This window comes from Macaca nemestrina, chromosome 3, assembly GCF_043159975.1.
Source record: "Macaca nemestrina isolate mMacNem1 chromosome 3, mMacNem.hap1, whole genome shotgun sequence".
In the NCBI taxonomy this organism is placed as follows: Eukaryota; Metazoa; Chordata; class Mammalia; order Primates; family Cercopithecidae; genus Macaca; species Macaca nemestrina.
Window position 1 is genome coordinate 15,990,273 of NC_092127.1, and position 19,640 is coordinate 16,009,912.

At 36.7% G+C, this 19,640-nt stretch overlaps 1 long non-coding RNA gene across 3 annotated transcripts in view; it reads right to left on the reverse strand.

Annotated features, from left to right (window-relative positions):
• Window positions 1-19,640, reverse strand: part of LOC112424022 (uncharacterized) — a 173,676-nt gene that overhangs the window by 91,554 nt on the left and 62,482 nt on the right. For all 3 annotated transcript variants that reach the window (XR_011620804.1, XR_011620802.1, XR_011620803.1), the window contains exons 2-3: window positions 3,821-3,909; window positions 404-507 (exon numbers count right to left, since the gene is read on the reverse strand). This is a non-coding gene — a long non-coding RNA (uncharacterized lncRNA). The remainder of the gene's footprint in view (window positions 1-403; window positions 508-3,820; window positions 3,910-19,640) is intronic.

Consider the following 19,640-nt stretch of genomic DNA (forward strand, 5'->3'; position numbering starts at 1 on the left):
GCTACACAAGATCAGACATTTAAATGTCCACAGAATCGGTTTCTTTCCATAGAAATATTTTGAACTTGATATTATGGATGATTGGAATGTTATTGGCTTATGGGAAATATGAAGCAATCAGTATCTGTTCTTTTGAGTGGAGGAGGCTGTGGTGGTTTGCCCTGCTTTGGCTTAAACAACAGAATTTTATTGTCTCAAAGTTGGGGAAGCCGAAAATCCAAGATCAAGTTGTGAGCAGGGCTAGTAATTCCTGAGGCTCCGTTCCTTGGTTAGCATATGGCCATCTTCTCTCTGTGGCCTCTTCTATGTACAAAGGCCCCTGGTTTCCCTTTTTCTTTTTATAGGGACACCAGTCCTACCAAATTAGAGCCCCACACTTAAGACTTCATTTAACCTTAATTACCTCTTTAAAAGTCCTGTCTTTAAATACTATCACATTGAGGGTTAGGTCTTCAACATATGAATTTGGAGATGGGGAGACACAATTCAGTCCACAGAGCAAGTTAACTGAAAAGAAAACAAGATTGGTATTAATATTTAGGGGGGATGCACTCTACCAGCTTCATGCTAATGGGTAAATCATGTAATTACTCTAAGCATCTCTTTTCTCATTTATAAAATGGTAACTATAATTGGTTTATATCAAATTATTTGTAAAAACTTGTGGTTGTTATATTTGGCCCAACCTTTCTATTGTTTATTGCAATGTTTCTATTGAGGGGAAGTAATCGAAAATGAGGATCATTTCTCAGTTAATTAAAGTGAAATAAAGGATGCCATTAAAACTTCAGAGCTTAAATCAGAGGGTTCAGATTTTGGCAGCCCGTGGGCCAGAAATAGCTTGCAAATTGGTTGCTGGTCTGCACAGTGTTTAAAATTTTAAATTAGTTGCCAACCTTTAAAAGTCAATTGAATTCACATAAAAATCTGGATTTCCAACTTAGCTTCTTTCTAAGCATGGTAGTAATAGACTGTCCCTGGGTTTACATTCCAAGGTTGCCACCAGGGATATAGTTTTTCTAGTAAGCCACAATCCCTGTTGTGTCTGTGCACCAGCAACAGCAATTTATTATCATATTTGTGCTGTTGTTGACGGAAATATAATGTGACTTATACTGGGGCTAGGTTGTTGCCTCTTGATCAACCAATTACCTTAAACTATAGGTTGTTGAATAAAGAAGTAATAAAAAAAAAGTCTTTGTAATTTACTTACTGGAAGGGATGAAATGAATAAAAGAAGTCATATGGGAAGTTATAAAAAGAGACAGAACAAAAATACAAAATCCACTCAATAATAATACATGTAAATAGGAAATCGTTGTTCATACTTATGGATATTTTGATCCTCATCATAAAAATAAACTGCACAAGCTACAGGAGCACACTCACTACAAACATCCATACACTCCACATTGATGTATTTAAAGCCTCTATGTTAGAACTAACATTCTTCTACCAGTTTCTTTAGCTGATTTTTTTGTTTTTGTTTTGTTTTTCTGATTGAACTATTAGCTCTGCTCTGTGAACAGTAGTACCACTGAAATCCCCCTTCATTCACTTGGAAATGAAGATGAATGCTTGGGAGAATAAGGCTGACTCTGATGGACTTCACAGAAATAATCAGCATGAGGCACGCAACCTGAACATTAGAGGCTGAATGGCTGGTTTGGAAGGAACTGAGAGGACCAGAGTTCCCTGGCTGCCCTGCACTGAGTCATAGCTTTTAAACAAGGCCTCGAGTCAGAGCTATCAGGCTAGGGCTGCCGTTTCCCTGGCTCATGATAAGCCTGTCTCTTTTTATCCAGAGGTTGGGCCTGTGATTTAACATAGAAATGACAGCGATAGTTATCCCCCAAAACATCCTTAACAACTCATTTCTAATACAAATCACTTATTCTTTGCGAAAGATGAGTGAGTCATGCAAACAGCAGACTACCCATTAGTGGCACATTGTTAATTCGCTCTTTAATTAGTTTAGTGGCATATAATTATTTGAGGTCAAATAATAATTAAATTTTTGTACACTCCTTTTTTTTCCGTGGTAAATTACCGCTGGACCACCCTCCATGATAAAGGATCTCTAAATAACACACAGGATGCTTGCTGTGTAACACAAGGAAGTGTGTGATTTTTCCCTACAAAAGTCCCCTTTAAAAAAACTCTTCATGAAAAGAATCATGTTATCGTCCTTGTTTAGAACTCTTAAGAGTAAAAATCATGAAATATAAACATAATAAGCCTTATTCATCTAATTGAGTTGTCTTTTAAAAAAATATAAAATACATCAAGATCATAACTCAGAAATTTATTTTCTCATTTTGAATAAGGAGTTATAAAGAAACTACATCCATCGCAATATTAAATATTTTGAATTATATTAAAAGAAAATGTGATTCTGAAAATGTAATTTAAGAAAAGCAAGATTAATGTCATATCACAAGTATTGAGTGACTGAGAAAGGCATCCTTGGATTGAAAAAAAAGACTTTGTTAAATGTTTTCAGTTTTTCTCCCATAAAATTATATTCTTGAAATTAAAAACAATGTTCCTATCATGTTGCACTCATTTCACATCCCTGAGCTAATTGATTAAATTCTGGTATATTCCAGAATTGACCCAAGAAAGAAAATACCTCACCTAAAAATATATTTTTGTTATATTAATATCTGTAGAAAAATGTCAACAGGCACTTTGGTCAAGTTTATCCTTACTTTAGCAAAGAAAAGGTCTACCAAGGTAAACCTTAGTAGATTTTGTCACTTGATTAGAGAAAAAAAGTCTCAGGAAGAAACCTTACAAAAAAAAAAAGAATATACCACAGCCATGTGTAGTCATTAAAGTAATTACTACATGTTCCTTTAGTAACAAAGTACTTTGTGATTTTTTTTAAATTAATGTAGACTCCTTTTCACAGAATTGGCATGAATTAATGAGAATTCTCAATAAGTACACACACACACACACACACACACACACACTTATATTTCCAGAAATAATTGTCTACATGTGGAATTTGCCCATTTACAGATAAGTCTGCCAAATGGAAAATAACCCTGCCGGCCCTACTCGAGTTGATGCCAATCTGAACTATCGTGAATATTACCTTTAACAAAATGAGCTCACCCCTGGGCAAGGAAAAGTTAGGTTTGCTGTTTTTCCTGCTTTCATGTAATCAGAGCAAAATTCTCAAAGCTTAACAGATTTCTTCTTTAGCCTGTTCATCATAAATCAGAAATAACTATAACAACTTTAAAAAAAACTGGAATTAACATTTTGTATAATTTTCATTGACTCTAAATCAATTTTTACTTTAAGGCAAAGCTGTTTTAGAAATTTTCTGGGGGGAAAATTATGATCCTGTATATAGGCCCTAACAAGCAGAAATATCTATTACTCATACATGCACTATTCTTTTTAGCTAAGTGGAGATTGTAAAATTTTGCCAATTCATTCTTGCAATCAACCCACTATTTTGATAATCGTTCAGTATGCCCCCTTCAGGTTATATGTAGTGTTGTCAACTGTTTTCCATCCTATGGCTCACATGGAAAATGACAATATATGTATGACACATTGGGATAAAGACCAGGCTATCTCAGGCTACCAGGAACAAACTGGGGGCTAGCAGAGATCTCTCCCTTTCCCCACCTGTAATCTATTTGTTCATCAGTTATGAAGCCGTGATATTGATCCTCATAAAGTGGCACATGTGCAATGTCTATAGATAGAGATGACAGTTTTTCAGTAACCAAGGAGACCAAGTGCTTCTGGTCTATCTGTAGGTCAAGACTTCGATTCTACTCCCCACGTTGCTACTCACTTTCTGGTCGACTGAACTGTCCACAGTCATCCAACAAACACTTATTATATGCTTTTCATGTACTGGGCATCATGTTATATTCATGAGACCTAAGGAAAGAGCATATATCCTTATCAAGTCAAACTCATGTTATTTAGGGTAGGAGGATCTTATGATCAGTTAAGAAAATGTGAATAGAACCACATTCATAATACAATATCATAACTTCTATGCTAAGTCCATGTATAAAATGTCTTAATTATGTTTAAAAAGACCAGAGAAAGCTTAACCAAAGTGACACCAAGATGAGTTTCCAAGGATCAAAAGGAATTCACTTAATAGATAAGGAGGTGCCTGGGGAGTAAAAACAAGAATAGTTCAAAGGGTGATGATGAGAGAGAGTTGTCATTAAAGTAGATAGTGGCTATATTGTAAGTATTTTGACTTTATTTCTATAAGACTTCTATATTATTAACATACAAAGAAAAAGTTAGAGGAAAGAAAATGAGAAGGGAAGAGGGAAAAAAAAAAAAAAACTTCTTATACCAAGGTATAAGGTACTTCTGCCAAAACTGCATCTCCTAAATTCTTAAACTTTTTGATAGCTTTCCCATTGTCTTTAAAAAAATAAATGCAGATGATTTACCCAGCACCCCACGATCTGGCTCCTGCCTACACCACTAACTTTATCTCATGCCTCATTCCCCTGTTGGCTTGACTCCAATTGCACTGACCTTCTGCTGTCCCCAAACTGGAGACAAGTTTGTTCCTCCTGTAGGATATTTGCATTCATAGACCCCTCTGTCTGAAACTTCTTTCTCTAAACCTCAGCTGACTGTCTCTTCCTTTTCCTTTTGATTCAGCTTAAAAGTAACCTCCTTAAAGCGTATTAATTGGCCATCCCAATCTAATGGAACCCCTGTTTCCAGACCACCTTGCAATTCCTGCAAAACACCTGCTAGCTGACGTTTTCATATTCATGTATTTGTTTGTTGGAAATCTTCCTCTCTTAAATTAGCAAAACATGTTTATAAGTCTTCTTAAAAACTAAAACACATCGCTTTGCTTTGGAACAGTGTTAAATTAACTCAATTTAATGATTGTGATAGCTCATATTAACAGTAAGTCCTATTCCATTCGTAGCCTTTGAAGAGTTTCACAAATAAAAAGGCAAAATAAGGTATTAATAAAAACTACAAAACAGTTCAATATCTAGTGTCCAAAGAAAGTAGAGGTATAATATATTGTTCTTAGCCATGAAAAGTTTAAACGAAAATGTTTTAACACTGTTTTCAAAAGCTGATTTGAAAGAAACTGACATCCGTAAAAACTGGTGCCTTTTGCTAGATTTTCAGGTGAACAGAGTAACTGGTTAGAAAGAGAAGTGCAGTATCCTTGATCTAAACTTGCTCATCAGTAGGAAGAGTGAGAGAAGGGACTTTGTTGAAGAAGGAGTTCTATGTAACATGTGTAGAATTTTTATTTTTATTCAAGTTGTACAATTTATAGTACAGAAAGTCAAGTTTCCTTAAGTCTATATGAAAAATAGCCGTGTCCTACCACTTGCCTACCACACTCTAATTTCTGCTCCCCAGAAACAACAAACTTCAACCTGTCCATCCTTTTATTTTGATCTTCATTTCATATTCCTAACCAGCATGCTTATAATTCATTTCTTGATTTTTGAATCTTAGATACCTACTGACTTCCTATTGTGGAAATAAAGTTTCATCTGATTGATAGCCCTCCCAGCTTCCCCACTCATATGTGCACATCTGCCTTCAGTGTCTCATCTTTCTGCCTTAGCTGTGTCTTCATTCTCAGTTACATCAGTATCCACTCTTCATGTTATTTTTTATGTATGAAGGTTATTCATGAGCTAAGCTATGTAGTTTAACATGACTGTTTTTCTTGTACAATTTTTATTTCCTTCAGTTAATAATCATCTTAATTTGCTCCTCTTAGTTTTCCACAATCATAAAGGATATAGTTTGGGTGTCCCCTCCAAATCTCATGTTGAGATGTAATTCCCAGTGTTGAAGGTGGGGCCTGGAGGAAGGTAACTGAATCATGGGGGCAGATTTCTCCTAAGTGAGTTCTCAGGAAATCTGGCTGTTTAAACACGTGTGGCATCTTCCCCCTTGCTCTTTCTTGTCCCTGCTCTTGCTCTGTGACCTGTGTGCTCCTGCTTCACCTTCTGCCACTAGTAAAAGCTCCTTGAGGCCTCCCCAGGAGCTGAGCAGATGCAGGCACTTTGCTTGTCCAACTTGCAGAACCATGAACCAATTAAACCTCTTTCTTTATAAATTACTCAGCCTTCGGTCCTTCTTTATAGCAACAAAGAACAGCCTAAAACACTACCAATTGCTTCAAGAGGTTAAAACACGTTGGGTATTCATGTATTTTGTCCTCTTGAAGACAGCCTACCTGAAGCCATCTAGCCTGCTTGAATCTAGACTGCTTGCTTTCTAGATCATCTGCACAGCTATCGTTGTAGAGCCACACTTCCTCATTCATTCTGTGGTTTTTCTTCTATATTTCTATGTTGAATTCCCTATTTTCTGTAAGAAAGCAACTGGATTAATAAACAGTCTGAGCCTGGAATCAAACTCCAGTCCCTGAGGAAAGAGGAGCACAAGAGAGTTCATGTAAAGATTATAAGAGACAAAAATAGATCTGCAAACACATGGAATGCCTAAGTGCAATCATGAGGAGTTTCAATGGAGATTACAAAAAACAGGGCATTCCCTCGGGCTAAAATTACTAAACTCCATATTCAGCCACTTTGCAACCTGTCAACAGTGTAGAGCATCTCTGGACTAAGTTATACCCAGGTGTATTAGTCTGTTCTCGCACTACTAATAAAGACATACCTGAGACTGAGCAATTTATAAAGGAGAGAGGTTTAATTGACTCATAGTTCCACATGACTGGGGAGGTCTCACAATCTTGGCAGAAGACGAAGGAAATGCAAAGGGACATCTTACATGGCTGCCGGCAAAGACAGAGCTTGTGCAAGGGAACTCCTGTTTATAATACCATCAGATCTCTTGACACTTATTCACTACAACATGAACAGTATGGGGGAACCACCCTCATGACTCGATTATCTCCTACTGGGTCCCTCCCACAACACGTGAGAATTATGGGTATTACAATTCAAGATGATATTTGGGTGGAGACACAGCCAAACCATATCACCAGGCATCCAGTTACATTTCTGTTTGGACACATTTTACACTGGATTGGCATAGTCAAATAATTAGTACACTAGGAAACATGTAACCACCACCATCTATCTAAGAAGTTTATGATATTTCAGGTATACTTCTGGGTGTGCAATTTGCCACCAAATCTGCTCTTGGTGACCATTGTGGAGTATCAGAGTTGAGAATGCCATTTCGAATGACCTCAATTATGTTACGCTACAAGCAATCCTCGAGATCTATAATTAACTGAATTTTGGGGGAATAAAAGGAGTAATTATATAATTCTTTTTTCTTGGGACTTAATTTCACCATGGGCATGCTAAGCATTTCATTGGAAGGGATGGGTCCACCAAGGTTTACTTTCATTAATATCTCCTTTGTTCAAAAATAAAAATTCTAGTTTTTCATTTAGTACATATGAATAAGAAAGTAAATTTTATAAATCCTTCAGGAATTAAAAACTATGCACTCAGAAGGCACTGATTATCGGACTTTAGTATATATAACAAGTAGCTGGAGAAACAGTGTTAAATGCAGAATTCCAAGACCCATCTCTAGAGATTCTGGTATAGTAGATCTGGGGTAGGGTCCGGGAATGTCCATTTTTAATAATTATCCCAGGTGATCCTGATACAGATGATCCGAGAGTGTTCCATGAGAAACACTACCGACTAATGAAAAGATAGCTATGTCTTGGACACGTTACAGCCTAATGACTATAGTCTACTATTCCTCTATAGGGTCCTTCCATGATCATTGGAAAACTGAACAAGGCAGCTCTGTGGAAATTGTTGTATACCCTGTTCTAGGAAAACTGAATGATCCCTTTTCCCTCTGCCCTACGGAGATCTATCTTCTCAAGATGGACTAAGATCTCTTCTTTGAAAATAAAATTGGTGACTTTTATTCAATATTCATATTGTATCATAATTCCATAACTAATGAAAATGACCTGAGAACTTTATGAAGCATGATGGTGAAAAAGGAAATTAGATCCATTGATGTTTTCAACAGATTCCACTTTGTACTTCTCATCCTGTCTTAAAGTTGAACTTTGGTGACTAGATGCCCTGAACTTCAAAGAAAATCCTAGCTCTTAAAGGCTCAAGTTTTCAGGGTCATCACTAATGGCTACTGTTATCATTGCTGATGTGAACTTATGAACTACTAAATAAGCTTCACATAATTCATACTAATCAAGATGTCAGATAGGAGCACTTATCCCATCTCCCATTTGACTTATACTTTCTTCCCTTATGAATGGTGCCATCATATCAGTTGAACATTGAACTGCAGCTTAAAGCCAAGTAGTTAAATCAATTAAAGCTATCCTTCGATGTTTAAGAATACAGTGGTCAAATTATCACCTAGAAACTAGTGTATCATAGTAGAAAAACTGACACTACCACAAGTCCACAGAGGACCATATTAAAGACAAACAGAAGAGGGCAGGAAAGAGAATGAAAGCTGTGAAAGATAATATAAGGTACTGTGAGGGCAGAACAGAAGGGAGTGTAGGTAAATTACTAACTTGGGACGACATGGTGCATGGCATTTAGTAGTTGTTCAACGTATTTTTGTGGAATTTAAAAAATCATGAAATTTTCTTAAGGCTTTCTTAAGAGGCAGCTAAGAAAATAGGCACATGACTCTACCAACAGAATTTTTTAAAAGAGAGTAAGCTGAAAGGAAATCTAGTAGACCTAAATGTAGACCCACAGAAATTACAACTATCCCCAAAGAAATTTAATATATGTTCTTTTCTATTTCTTTCATTGTACTTTTGTTCCCAAAGGACTTAACATATTTATAACCAATAGAAGCTGTATTTCTAATGCCTAATAAGATGAAGTGATTAAAGAGAAAGCAAGAAAGTGGCACGGAAAAGAGAGTACATTCTTGTAGAGCAAAACAAATTTAGATTGATCTGACCTTAGAGAATAGTTTTAAATACCAACAGCAGAATACAATTTATCATGAATCTAATGAAGGTTAAGCTTCAGAGCCCCTCACTAGAAACGGTTCTTTCCAAACCCTTTTTCTTAAGGAGACATCTCAAAATTATGTAAGCTCTAGTACCCAGACATGTATATCTGCATTACATGTATAACTGATGATGGAAATGGCAAAGCTGACCAAACTAGATTTGAACACTCTAAGTACAAATACGCAAAGCAAGTTCTAACTCTTTTGAAATACAGTGAAAACTAATTTGTGGCTACCAAAAGAAAATTTCCCGCTGTGAAGCTATCGCTTAACTTATCCATATTAGTTGTTACAGGCTTTGCAAGCTAATTTTGAAAAAACCATTCCAATTACTTCAAATGTTTCCCCTATACTTTTCAAATGTAACATTTTAGAGAATGAAGCAAATGGTAGCGTACTATACATACAAGAGGAAAAGCTTCAGATCATCTCTATACTTTGTTTTTATAATAATGATATTAATAAAAATAAGATAATTATTGTGGGATTACTACATGCCAATCACTATGCTAAACTACTTCACAAGTATTACTTTACTCAATCTAATTTTTAAAGTTATACTTTACCTTACTTTGTTTCTATAATAATGATATTAATAAAAATAATAATATAACTAACAATTATTGCAGACTTACTACGTGCCAATCACTATTAGAAACTACTTCACATGTATTACTTTATTCAATCTAATTTTTTTCTTTTTTTATTATACTTTATGTTCTAGGGTACACGTGCACAACGTGCAGGTTTGTTACAAATGTATACATGTGCTATGTTGGTGTGCTGCACCCATTAACTCATCATTTACATTAGGTATATCTCCTAATGCTATCCCTCCCCACTACCACCTCCCCACAACAGGCCCCAGTGTGTGATGTTCCCCTTCCTGTGTCCAAGTGGTCTCATTGTTCAATTCCCACCTATGAGTGAGAACATGTGGTGTTTGGTTTTCTGTTCTTGTGATAGTTTGCTGAGAATGATGGTTTCCAGCTGCATCCATGTCCCTACAAAGGACACGAACTCATCCTCTTTTATAGCTGCATAGTATTCCATGGTGTATATGTGCCACATTTTCTTAATCCAGTCTGTCACTGATGGACATTTGGGTTGGTTCCAAGTCTTTGCTATTGTGAATAGTGCTGCAATAAACATACATGCGTATGTGTCTTTATAGCAGCGTGATTTGTAATTCTTTGGGTATATATCCAGTAATGGGATGGCTGGGTCAAATAGTATTTCTAGTTCTAGATCCTTGAGGAATCGCCATACTGTTTTCCACAATGGTTGAACTAGTTTACAGTCCCACCAACAATGTAAAGGTGTTCCTATTTCTCCACATCCTCTCCAGCACCTGTTGTTTCCTGACTTTTTAGTGATTGCCATTCTAACTGGTGTGAGATGGCATCTCATTGTGGTTTTGATTTGCATTTCTTAGATGGCCAGTGATGATGAGCATTTTTTCATGTGTCTGTTGGCTGCATAAATGTCTTCTTTTGAGAAGTGTCTGTTCATATCCTTTGCCCACTTTTTGATGGGGTTGTTTGTTTTTTTCATGTAAATGTGTTTGAGTTCTTTGTAGGTTCTGGATAATAGCCCTTTGTCAGATGAGTAGATTGCAAAAATTTTCTCCCATTCTGTAGGTTGCCTGTTCACTCTGATGGTAGTTTCTTTTGCTATGCAGAAGCTCTTTAGTTTAATTAGATCCCATTTGTCAATTTTGGCTTTTGTTGCCATTGCTTTTGGTGTTTTAGTCATGAAGTCCTTTTCCATGCCTATGTCCTGAATGGTATTGCCTAGGTTTTCTTCTAGGGTTTTTATGATTTTAGGTCTACCATTTAAGTCTCTAATCCATCTTGAATTAATTTTTGTATAAGGAGTAAGGGATCCAGTTTCAGCTTTCTACTTATGGCTAGCCAGTTTTCCCAGCACCATTAATGAAATAGGGAATCCTTTCCCCATTTCTTGTTTTTGTCAGGTTTGTCAAAGATCGGATGGTTGTAGGTGTGTGGTATTGTTTATGAGGGCTCTGTTACAATCTATTTTTTTAAGTTATACTTTAAGAAGACAAATGCCACACCACTATCAAAAATGGTTGTTTTTATTTTCTACCTGTCACTAATGTCAATCAATTAGTAGACCACGAGCAACTTAAGGGCAGTGTGGTGTCTTATTCATATTTGTAATTTTCAGTAGCAGCAATAAACAAGAATGTGAAAAACTGAATTGTTAAATTAATTAATGTAATTGTACTGCTTATCCTCTACCCAGTTAATGCTGGATACTGTGGAATACATAGAATTATAAAATATTCGTTTTTTAGTGTATGATTGCATGTAAATTTATCTGGAATAAATAAAACTTATCACACTGTAGCAAGTAAAAAACAGTGTGGTACAAACCCTCTTTATTCAGTGGTCATTTTTTATTTTTAAAAATGTAATTTTTAGGTCTGATAAAATACAACTTTTAACACTATATCAGTAAGCAAAAAGAGAACCAAATAATTACTGAATAGAAATTTTTGTTGAAAACAACATGAATCATAGATGAATTTGAAAGTATTATATCAAGTCAAATAATTAAAATTATGTATAAAATTATGATTAATAGATACAGATGATATTGCTAATCTCAGATCACAAGATTGCATGTGGGGACAAAACTTGTGAGTGGCGTGTACTTCACTTTGTAAGCCTAATTTGGATTTCTTCTTAATATTGCTTGACTTTAAAATAATAATAATAAAACACATAAAGAAGGGGAATATGATAGAATGAATATTTTCAAAGTAGTTAAAAATATGGCAAAGTCAAACATTATAATCAAACAGTCCCAGCATCTTGTCTCAACCTTAGTAGCCATATGCAAGTTTATTTCAAATTCTCTAAGTCTCCTTTTTTTCACCAAAGTAATTTTAATTATTTCTAACTTCCTAGCAAATAAATCATAAGTTCAAAGCAGATCAGTGGAGAGAGATAGATGGGCCTTTTCTGCTTCTCTTGTTACTAATTGTAGATCATTCTGTTGTGTCATATTCAGATTGTTTTATATACTTATTACAGCTGTTTTAAAGACCTTGTCTGCTGATACCAACATCTCAGCTATCTATGGATTAGTTTTGTTGGCTACTTTTTCTTTTGATTACGAGTCGTATTTTCCTGACTCTTCAGGTGTCTTGTAATATTTTATTGTTTGCTGGACATTATACATAAAATAAAAAAAGGAGACAAGTAAAGAAATGATCTTTACCTCCAGGAAAGGGCACATTCCTTTCTCTGTCAGGCCTCTACTGTGGGATGGTGCAGGGTGGAGAGTGTGAAGTGACAGTCAATCCAATCCATAGTTGAGATGGTTCTGGGCTTTGTTGCAGCTTTAGTTAGATCCAGTTTACTACTGGTTTCATCTTTTCCATAGGACTTGAGATCTAAGCACCAGTGACACATTAAGACCTCTCTGTGTTTTACACCCCAATCCTTAGCTTTCCAAATGGCATGAGGTTGCATCCTGCTGCCCTGTGCTCTTTCAAGGGTGCTATTATGTACTCAGGTAAAGTATGGTGCACCAGGTATGGTCTGGGGCACCTGTTTGAGCCTTTTGCCCTGTGTCAGTCTTTGACTCTTTAGCTGTGTGCTCTCAGTAAAAGTCATGTGAGAAAGAGATGGCAAGCGGGTGTAGACTCACGGTAGGAGGATGGTCCTTGGCGATCTAATCCACCACACCAGCCCATGGGTGGCTATTAAGAGTTCATTAAAAGTAGAACTGGTTTCCACTTACCCCAGTCTATGGCATACCTGCTCTGTATTCATAATTCCCCCAGGGATTAAAAACAACCTGGGTAGCATCTCTCTTGGAAAGGTCTATGACTCTAGAATTTAGTTTATTTCTGTTTCATTTTATCTTCAGCACTCTGGCAAGTTTTGAAAAACTATGGTTTTGTAGCACATCTGGATTGTTCTTATTGTTCGTCAATGACCATTTATTAAGACGCTGGAATTTTACAAGTAAAATCAGACTTCCACTGACTTCTCCAAGTCTTCCATTCACTGTTCCCTCTCTGGAACTTCCTAGCCCTTGTCATCCTTATCCACTATTCAGTCTTAAAATATTTCCCATCCATTCCCCCTCACTGTGCCATCTCTTCAACAGAACTTGGCATCTAAGTACCAGTGAGACACTGAGACCTCTCTGTGCCTTATAGCCCAGTCCTTAGCTTTCCAAACTGTGTGAGGTTGATCTCCATCCTGCTGCCCTGTCCTCTTTCAGTGGGATGCTATTATATACGTGGGGAAAGTGTGGTACACCAGGTGCAGGATGGGGGCACCTGTTTGAGCCTCTTGCCCTGTCCCAGTCTTTAGCTCAGTCTTACACAAAGCCAATCTGCCCAGCAAGGTGTGCTGAGAACCACCACTGTCCACAGGCACTTTCCCTGATCTCACACACTGACACCAGTGCCATGCGCCGGGAGAACACCACTCTGCATAGAGCAGCACTGCCTTACTATTAACATAAAAATGCATACATCTGATCTTGCCAACAGGACTTAAGCCATGTGAAGTCAGGGACCATCTTATATCAGTTCTCTCTCTCAAAACATTTAGCAAAATGCCTTGCACAAACACATGCTGATTGAGTCCTCAGAGAATCAGTGTCCCCAAATGTTCCTTCCCACTTGACCAAATCCTAGGTTCCCAATTCTTGGACTTACTTATTTTCATGGAAGATGGCCAGTCCTATTCCCTATGCATCAAAGTTTCTATTGTGACCTGTTGATTAGGGAAAACAAAATGTTTTTTTTAAATCATTCTACTCTCACACAACACTTCAGATCTCTAGATGTGTGAGGAGGTTTTCCACAATAATTCAACTCAGTTCTCTGGCAGACACCATCTGGCTATCCCATAGTTCAATTCAATTCTGACCCTATCTACTTAAGGTTAGCATCTGATCCCACAGGTTACAGGCTAACCCCACAACACTGCCCTACTTCAGATGCCAATCGCAAGTGCAGGTTAACACCTGTGCTTCTGACTGAGTGGCGATACATCAGAGGCTCCCACAGCCTCCTCCTAGGGTTTGACCATTTGCTTGAATGGCCCACAGAACCAGGAAAAGAGTTTGTTTACTAAATTACTAGTTTGTTAAACAAACAAACAAACAAAAAAGGATACGACTTGGAAACAGCCAGATGGGAAGATGTGTAGGGTAAGGTATGTGGGAGAGGGTGTGGAGCTTCCATGATCTCTCCAGATGCGCCGTCCTCCCAGAGCCTCCACATGTTTAGCAACCTAGAATCTCTCCAAACCCCGTTCCTGGGGGGTTTGACATAGGTTTCATTATCTAGGCATGGCTGGTGAAATTACTGGACAGTAGTAACTAGCTCGGTCTGCAGCCCTTCTCTTTTCCCCAAGTTCTAACCACAGGGTTGGTTCTCTTGTCAACCATCCCCCAATCAAGTGATTATCTAGGGGTTTCTGAAATCACCTTATTCACATAACCTCAGTTGTGGTTGAAATGGACTTGTTATAATAATAAAACACACTCCTTTCACTTTTATTGCTCTAGAGCTTTGCAGGAGTTGAAGGCAAAAGACCAAATTTTTTAACAACAACCACAAAAAATGCTTCCACCACTCTTATTACTCATGAAATTATAAGAGTTCTAGGAACTCTGTGCTAAGAAAGGGGATGAAGACCAAATACATATTTCCTATGACAAATCACAATATCACACTGCTTTTCAGGTTAACATGGCAGAGTTATGATGTTCAGCAGGTTGAATCTGGCCTGTCTCTGGTGTGTGGGTCTCAGCACTCACAGGAGTCCTCTGGATACAATACCTCCAGTCTAACTGAATACATCTGAGTAGCACATAGATTGATGCACGTATCAGAAAAACACAAGAAAATTCACAAGACATTTCTAAGGAACATATTTACAGCTCTTGTAGCTGTACAATTAGAAGTCTGCTGGAAATCATATATCCAGCTCTTTGCAGGTAGAATACAGACTACATTAATAAGCTAACACTTCTGCTGTCTTAGAAATAATTTGAAGGGCACAAAGATAGACCTTCTAAAACTCAAAATAACAAGTAAAGCAGGTGAATGCATAAAAAGCATCATATGGCTACCACCTTTAGAGGAAGAAAAGCAATGAGAATTGGAGGCGTAATCCTTCACATATCCTTAGGAAGAGACACAGTCTTCTTTTTTAAATCACGCAATCTATAAAAACTAACTTCAAAAATATACAGTTAATAATTGAGGCTCAGGTCTATGAAAAAGCTGGGAAAGCAAGTGGCTTTCATTATTTCCAGCAGACTCTATGTGCTTGAGGGTTAAAGAAATTGATTCCAATTCAGTAAGGTGCCCCCACAGGCATAAATGGTAAGGCATCCTGTATGTGTTGCTAAATTTTCTAATTCTGCATTTAATAGTGGGAACTTGCATGGTGTGTCTTATAGATTTGTACCAATTTCTTTCTAAAAGAATTTTAGGTATGTTGAAGAATTCTTGCTATTTCACCAAAAAAGCCAGGCACATGGTCATTAAAATTTTCTGTGGCATTTAAACTTAATATGACTAAGACTTGGTTATAAAATAAAATAACACTCCATATTGGGAAACCTTTTAAAAAGCTGAATGAACCTTTTTATTCTACATACATCAGACCCTTAATGGCTTTTCAACAGTTTAGGCCATTTTGTGAAATTGCCACAGCTGCTTCACATTAGCAGAGAGGTTTTGTTATAAAGGATCTAGTACAAGTTGCTAAGTCAAACTCCATAGCCCCAAAGTCGATTTTGTTATTTATTCCTTGTGGGTCTTATGGTTTGTTTTGTTTTATACTTAATGAAGACTTCCCAGGAATTTTCTAAAGTAAAAACAAAAAGAAATCTACATTATGTTCTCTTCAATGAAAGTACCCGAACAATTCAATTCAATTATTTATTGAGTGTCTAATCATAGCTGGCAATAGGCCTATTAAAATATCAAAATATATCCTCAGAACTTCTGAAATCCCAGCTTGCCATTTCCCTGAAGTTGCAGAAACAAGAAAAATACTCCAGCATAAATACATTGTTTTGTAAACGAGAAAATTTAATATTGAATATAGTTCTTGTTTTCCCTTTTAACCTCAGAATTAGAAAAAATACTTGAGCAAAACTAGTTTTATTATGTAGTATTCAGAATACTGCTTTGAACTGGATCCATAGTAACTATGAACTGGACCACTTAACAAGTAGAAAACTTAAGGAATCCCTTGCTACTTTTTTTGTAGACCACATAGCATTTTACATGTAAAGCCAAGGAAAACCCTTACAATGGCTTAATATGGGCTTAATAAGACCTACGAGATCTTGTTATTTCTTCATGCAGAAAAAGCTCCCTACTTTTAACACAGATCACTTTGATTTAAAATTATTTCAATCATTGGGAAAAAAAAGTTAATAAATCAGTTTTAGTAATGTGACTAAGTTCTGACTCAGATATGTCCTTAAATAGGTAAATAAACTTATGGCTTTAAAATGTTGTAATTCCTGAGAAATTAGAAATGTGTTTAAATCTATGTGCCCTCAGTTTGGGAGCAGGATGGGAAATGGCTCCTGGTAACTATAAAGTAGCCAAATAAGTTGTTTTTTTTTTTTTCTGTAGAATTTAATTGATTGGTCTACATTGATGATACTACCTAAACCTAACTACCTAATCTCTTTTTAATTTTGTATTTTCACTCAGAAAAAAAAAGACTACAGTTTGGAATATTTTCATAATTGCCAGAGGGCCAACACTTTAAGATTACATATTTCACACATGAATCTCAAATACTTTCACTAGCAGTAACTGATCTTTCTACCGGCCACTGGAATAAGAAAATAGAGTGAGTACTCAAGAAATATTTGCAGAATTTGTTTGTTTGTTTGTTTGTTTGTTTGGAGACGAAGTCTTGCTCTGTCGCCCAGGCTGGAGTGCAGTGGTGCAGTCTAGACTCTCTGTAACCTCCACCTCCCATATTCAAGAAACTCTCCTGGCTCAGTCTCCCGAGTAGCTGGGATTACAGGTGCACACCACCACACCGGGCTAATTTTTGTATTTTTAGTAGAGATATGATTTCACCACGTTGGCCAGGCTGGTCTCAAACCCCTGACCTCCTGATTCACCCACCTTGGCCTCCCAAAGTGCTGGAATTACAGCCGTGAGCCACCACACCAGGCTGTATTTGCAGGTTTAATGTCTGTTTTATGCACAGGAAAATGACTTTGTTTTCATCTCTTTAAAAAAATCAAGTTGGGAATAATTTAATGAGTGTTTGGGATTATCTAAACCTATAACTTAGATCCAGCACATGACCAAACATATCAACAATTACAAGATGTAATGGAGGAGGTGAAGGTGATGAGAGAAAGAAAATAAATGAAGAAAAAAGGAAAGAATGGACAAAAGGCAGGATGGAAGGAAGGGCAGGAAGGAGAGAGAGAGGGAGGGAGGGAGTGAGGGATGGGACGGAGGGATGGAGGGAGGGAGGGAGAGAAGGAGGAAACTGATTCTGAAATTATGGGCTCCCGGTAGACATTGTCTCAGAAAGGCAAGAAGCTTATAGTTTCCGACATTTACCTACGACTAGTTACAATTTCCCACATTTGCCTATTATTTAATTATACATTAAAAATATACTCTATACAGTCTATAATGATATCATTACATTAATAAACACACATACATTCAGCATCCTTTCTTTCCCCTAACATTTCTACAAGTGGGCAAGGAAAAGGTAATATGTATATAAAACCCAAAATTCCTCAAAGTGAAATTTGAAAAGTTTTTTTTTTTTTATTTTGGTTATCTGCTATTTTAAACCATAATATTATAATTCTATTTTTTTAATTGCTATAAATCAATTCTAAGTTTGGCTATTCAATTTTATAAACATAAATGCTTTCTGAAGTCTTGTTAAAAATTCGACTAGAAAACAGTTTTTCCTGAGGATGAAGCTGGAAGCCATCATCCTCAGCAAACTAACACAGGAACAGAAAACCAAACACCGCATGTTCTCACTTATAAGTGGGAGTTGAACATTGAGAACACATGGACACAGAGAGGGGAACATCACATACTAGGGCATGTTGTAGGGGGGCGGTGAGGGGCAGGAACTCAGAGGACAGGTCAATAGGTGCAGCAAACCACCATGGCACACGTGTACCTATGTAACAAACCTTCACACTCTGCACATGGATCCTGTTTTTTAGTTTTTTTAGAAGAAATAAAGAAAAAAAAGGGGGTGGGAATGCATTTTGCTACTACAAATCCTAATGTTTGATACATTTAAGCAAAAAAGTGTGTAGGATTCTCCAGGGAAATGGAACCAGTAGGATATATAGTTGTTTCTTGGTATTTCAAGGGATTGGTTTCAGGACTCCCCTTTGGGTCCCCAAATCCTGGGATGCTTAAGTCCTTTATATAAAATGATGTGGTATTTGCATATAACCTGCACATATCCTCCTAGATTCTTTAAATCATCTCTAGATTACTTATAATACCTAATACAATGTACATGCTGTGTAAAAATGTTGTTATATTTTATTGTTTTGTGTTATTTTGTATTAATATATTGTGGGGGTTTTTTTGTTTTTTGTTTTTTTTGAAAATTTTTTATCCTCTGTTGGTTGAATCTGCAGATACAGAACCCATGGATAGGAGGGCGGGCTGTGTACAGATATGTAGAAAGAGATTTATCATGACACCTCGACTCATGAAATTATATAGGCTGAGAAGTCCCATAATCTGTCATCTGCAAACTGGAGGCCCAGTTCCATTCTCAGCCCAAAAGTCCATGGACCAAGAGCACCTGGGTTTGAGGTAAGGAGAAGGTGGATAGTCCAGCTAAAACAAAATAACTGGCCCTTCCTCAGCCTTTTTGTTCTGCTTGGGTCCTCCATGGATTAGGTGATGCCCAGTCACATTGAGGAGAGCCATCTGCTTTACTCAGTTCACCAATTCAAAAGCTAATCTCTCTGGAAACACCTTCACAGACATGCCCAGAAATCATGAATTGGCAGCTGTCTGAGTATTGTCCAGCCCAGTCAAGTGGACACATTAAAACTACCACTGATTGTGAATTAAATTAGTACATATGTGTATCTGCAATATCATAGTATGACAATTTTTGGTCAGTAGAATAATTATGTTTGTTGTCTACAAATAAATTATCATAGAACACAATTTCTAGAATCATATTACAAAGACTATACAGACTATATTTAGTTACAAAATTACAAAGACTATATAGAAATTGTATATATTTTGGGGGACTGATTTTTATTTTTCTTTGTGATATGTGTTGAAGTTATCCTTAAGCAAAATACAGACATATAATCATATTTTGAGTCAAGCCAAAAACTAAAAAGTAGAAAAAACAAGAGCTCCTCTCTATGATCATGGCTATTAAGAAGAGGCTTCTTGGCATATTTCAATCAAAATTAACCAATATTAATAGCCTCAGAGCTGAGTCATTGAGAAACTGAAGCCACATGTTAATGTAAAAGAATGCCTAATATAATTAAAAGCTAATTAAGCATAGATATTTTGTCTTTATAAACAAAGGCTATTTTAGTCCTACAAAGATTAGTTCTCTTCATAGTAATTGGCAAGT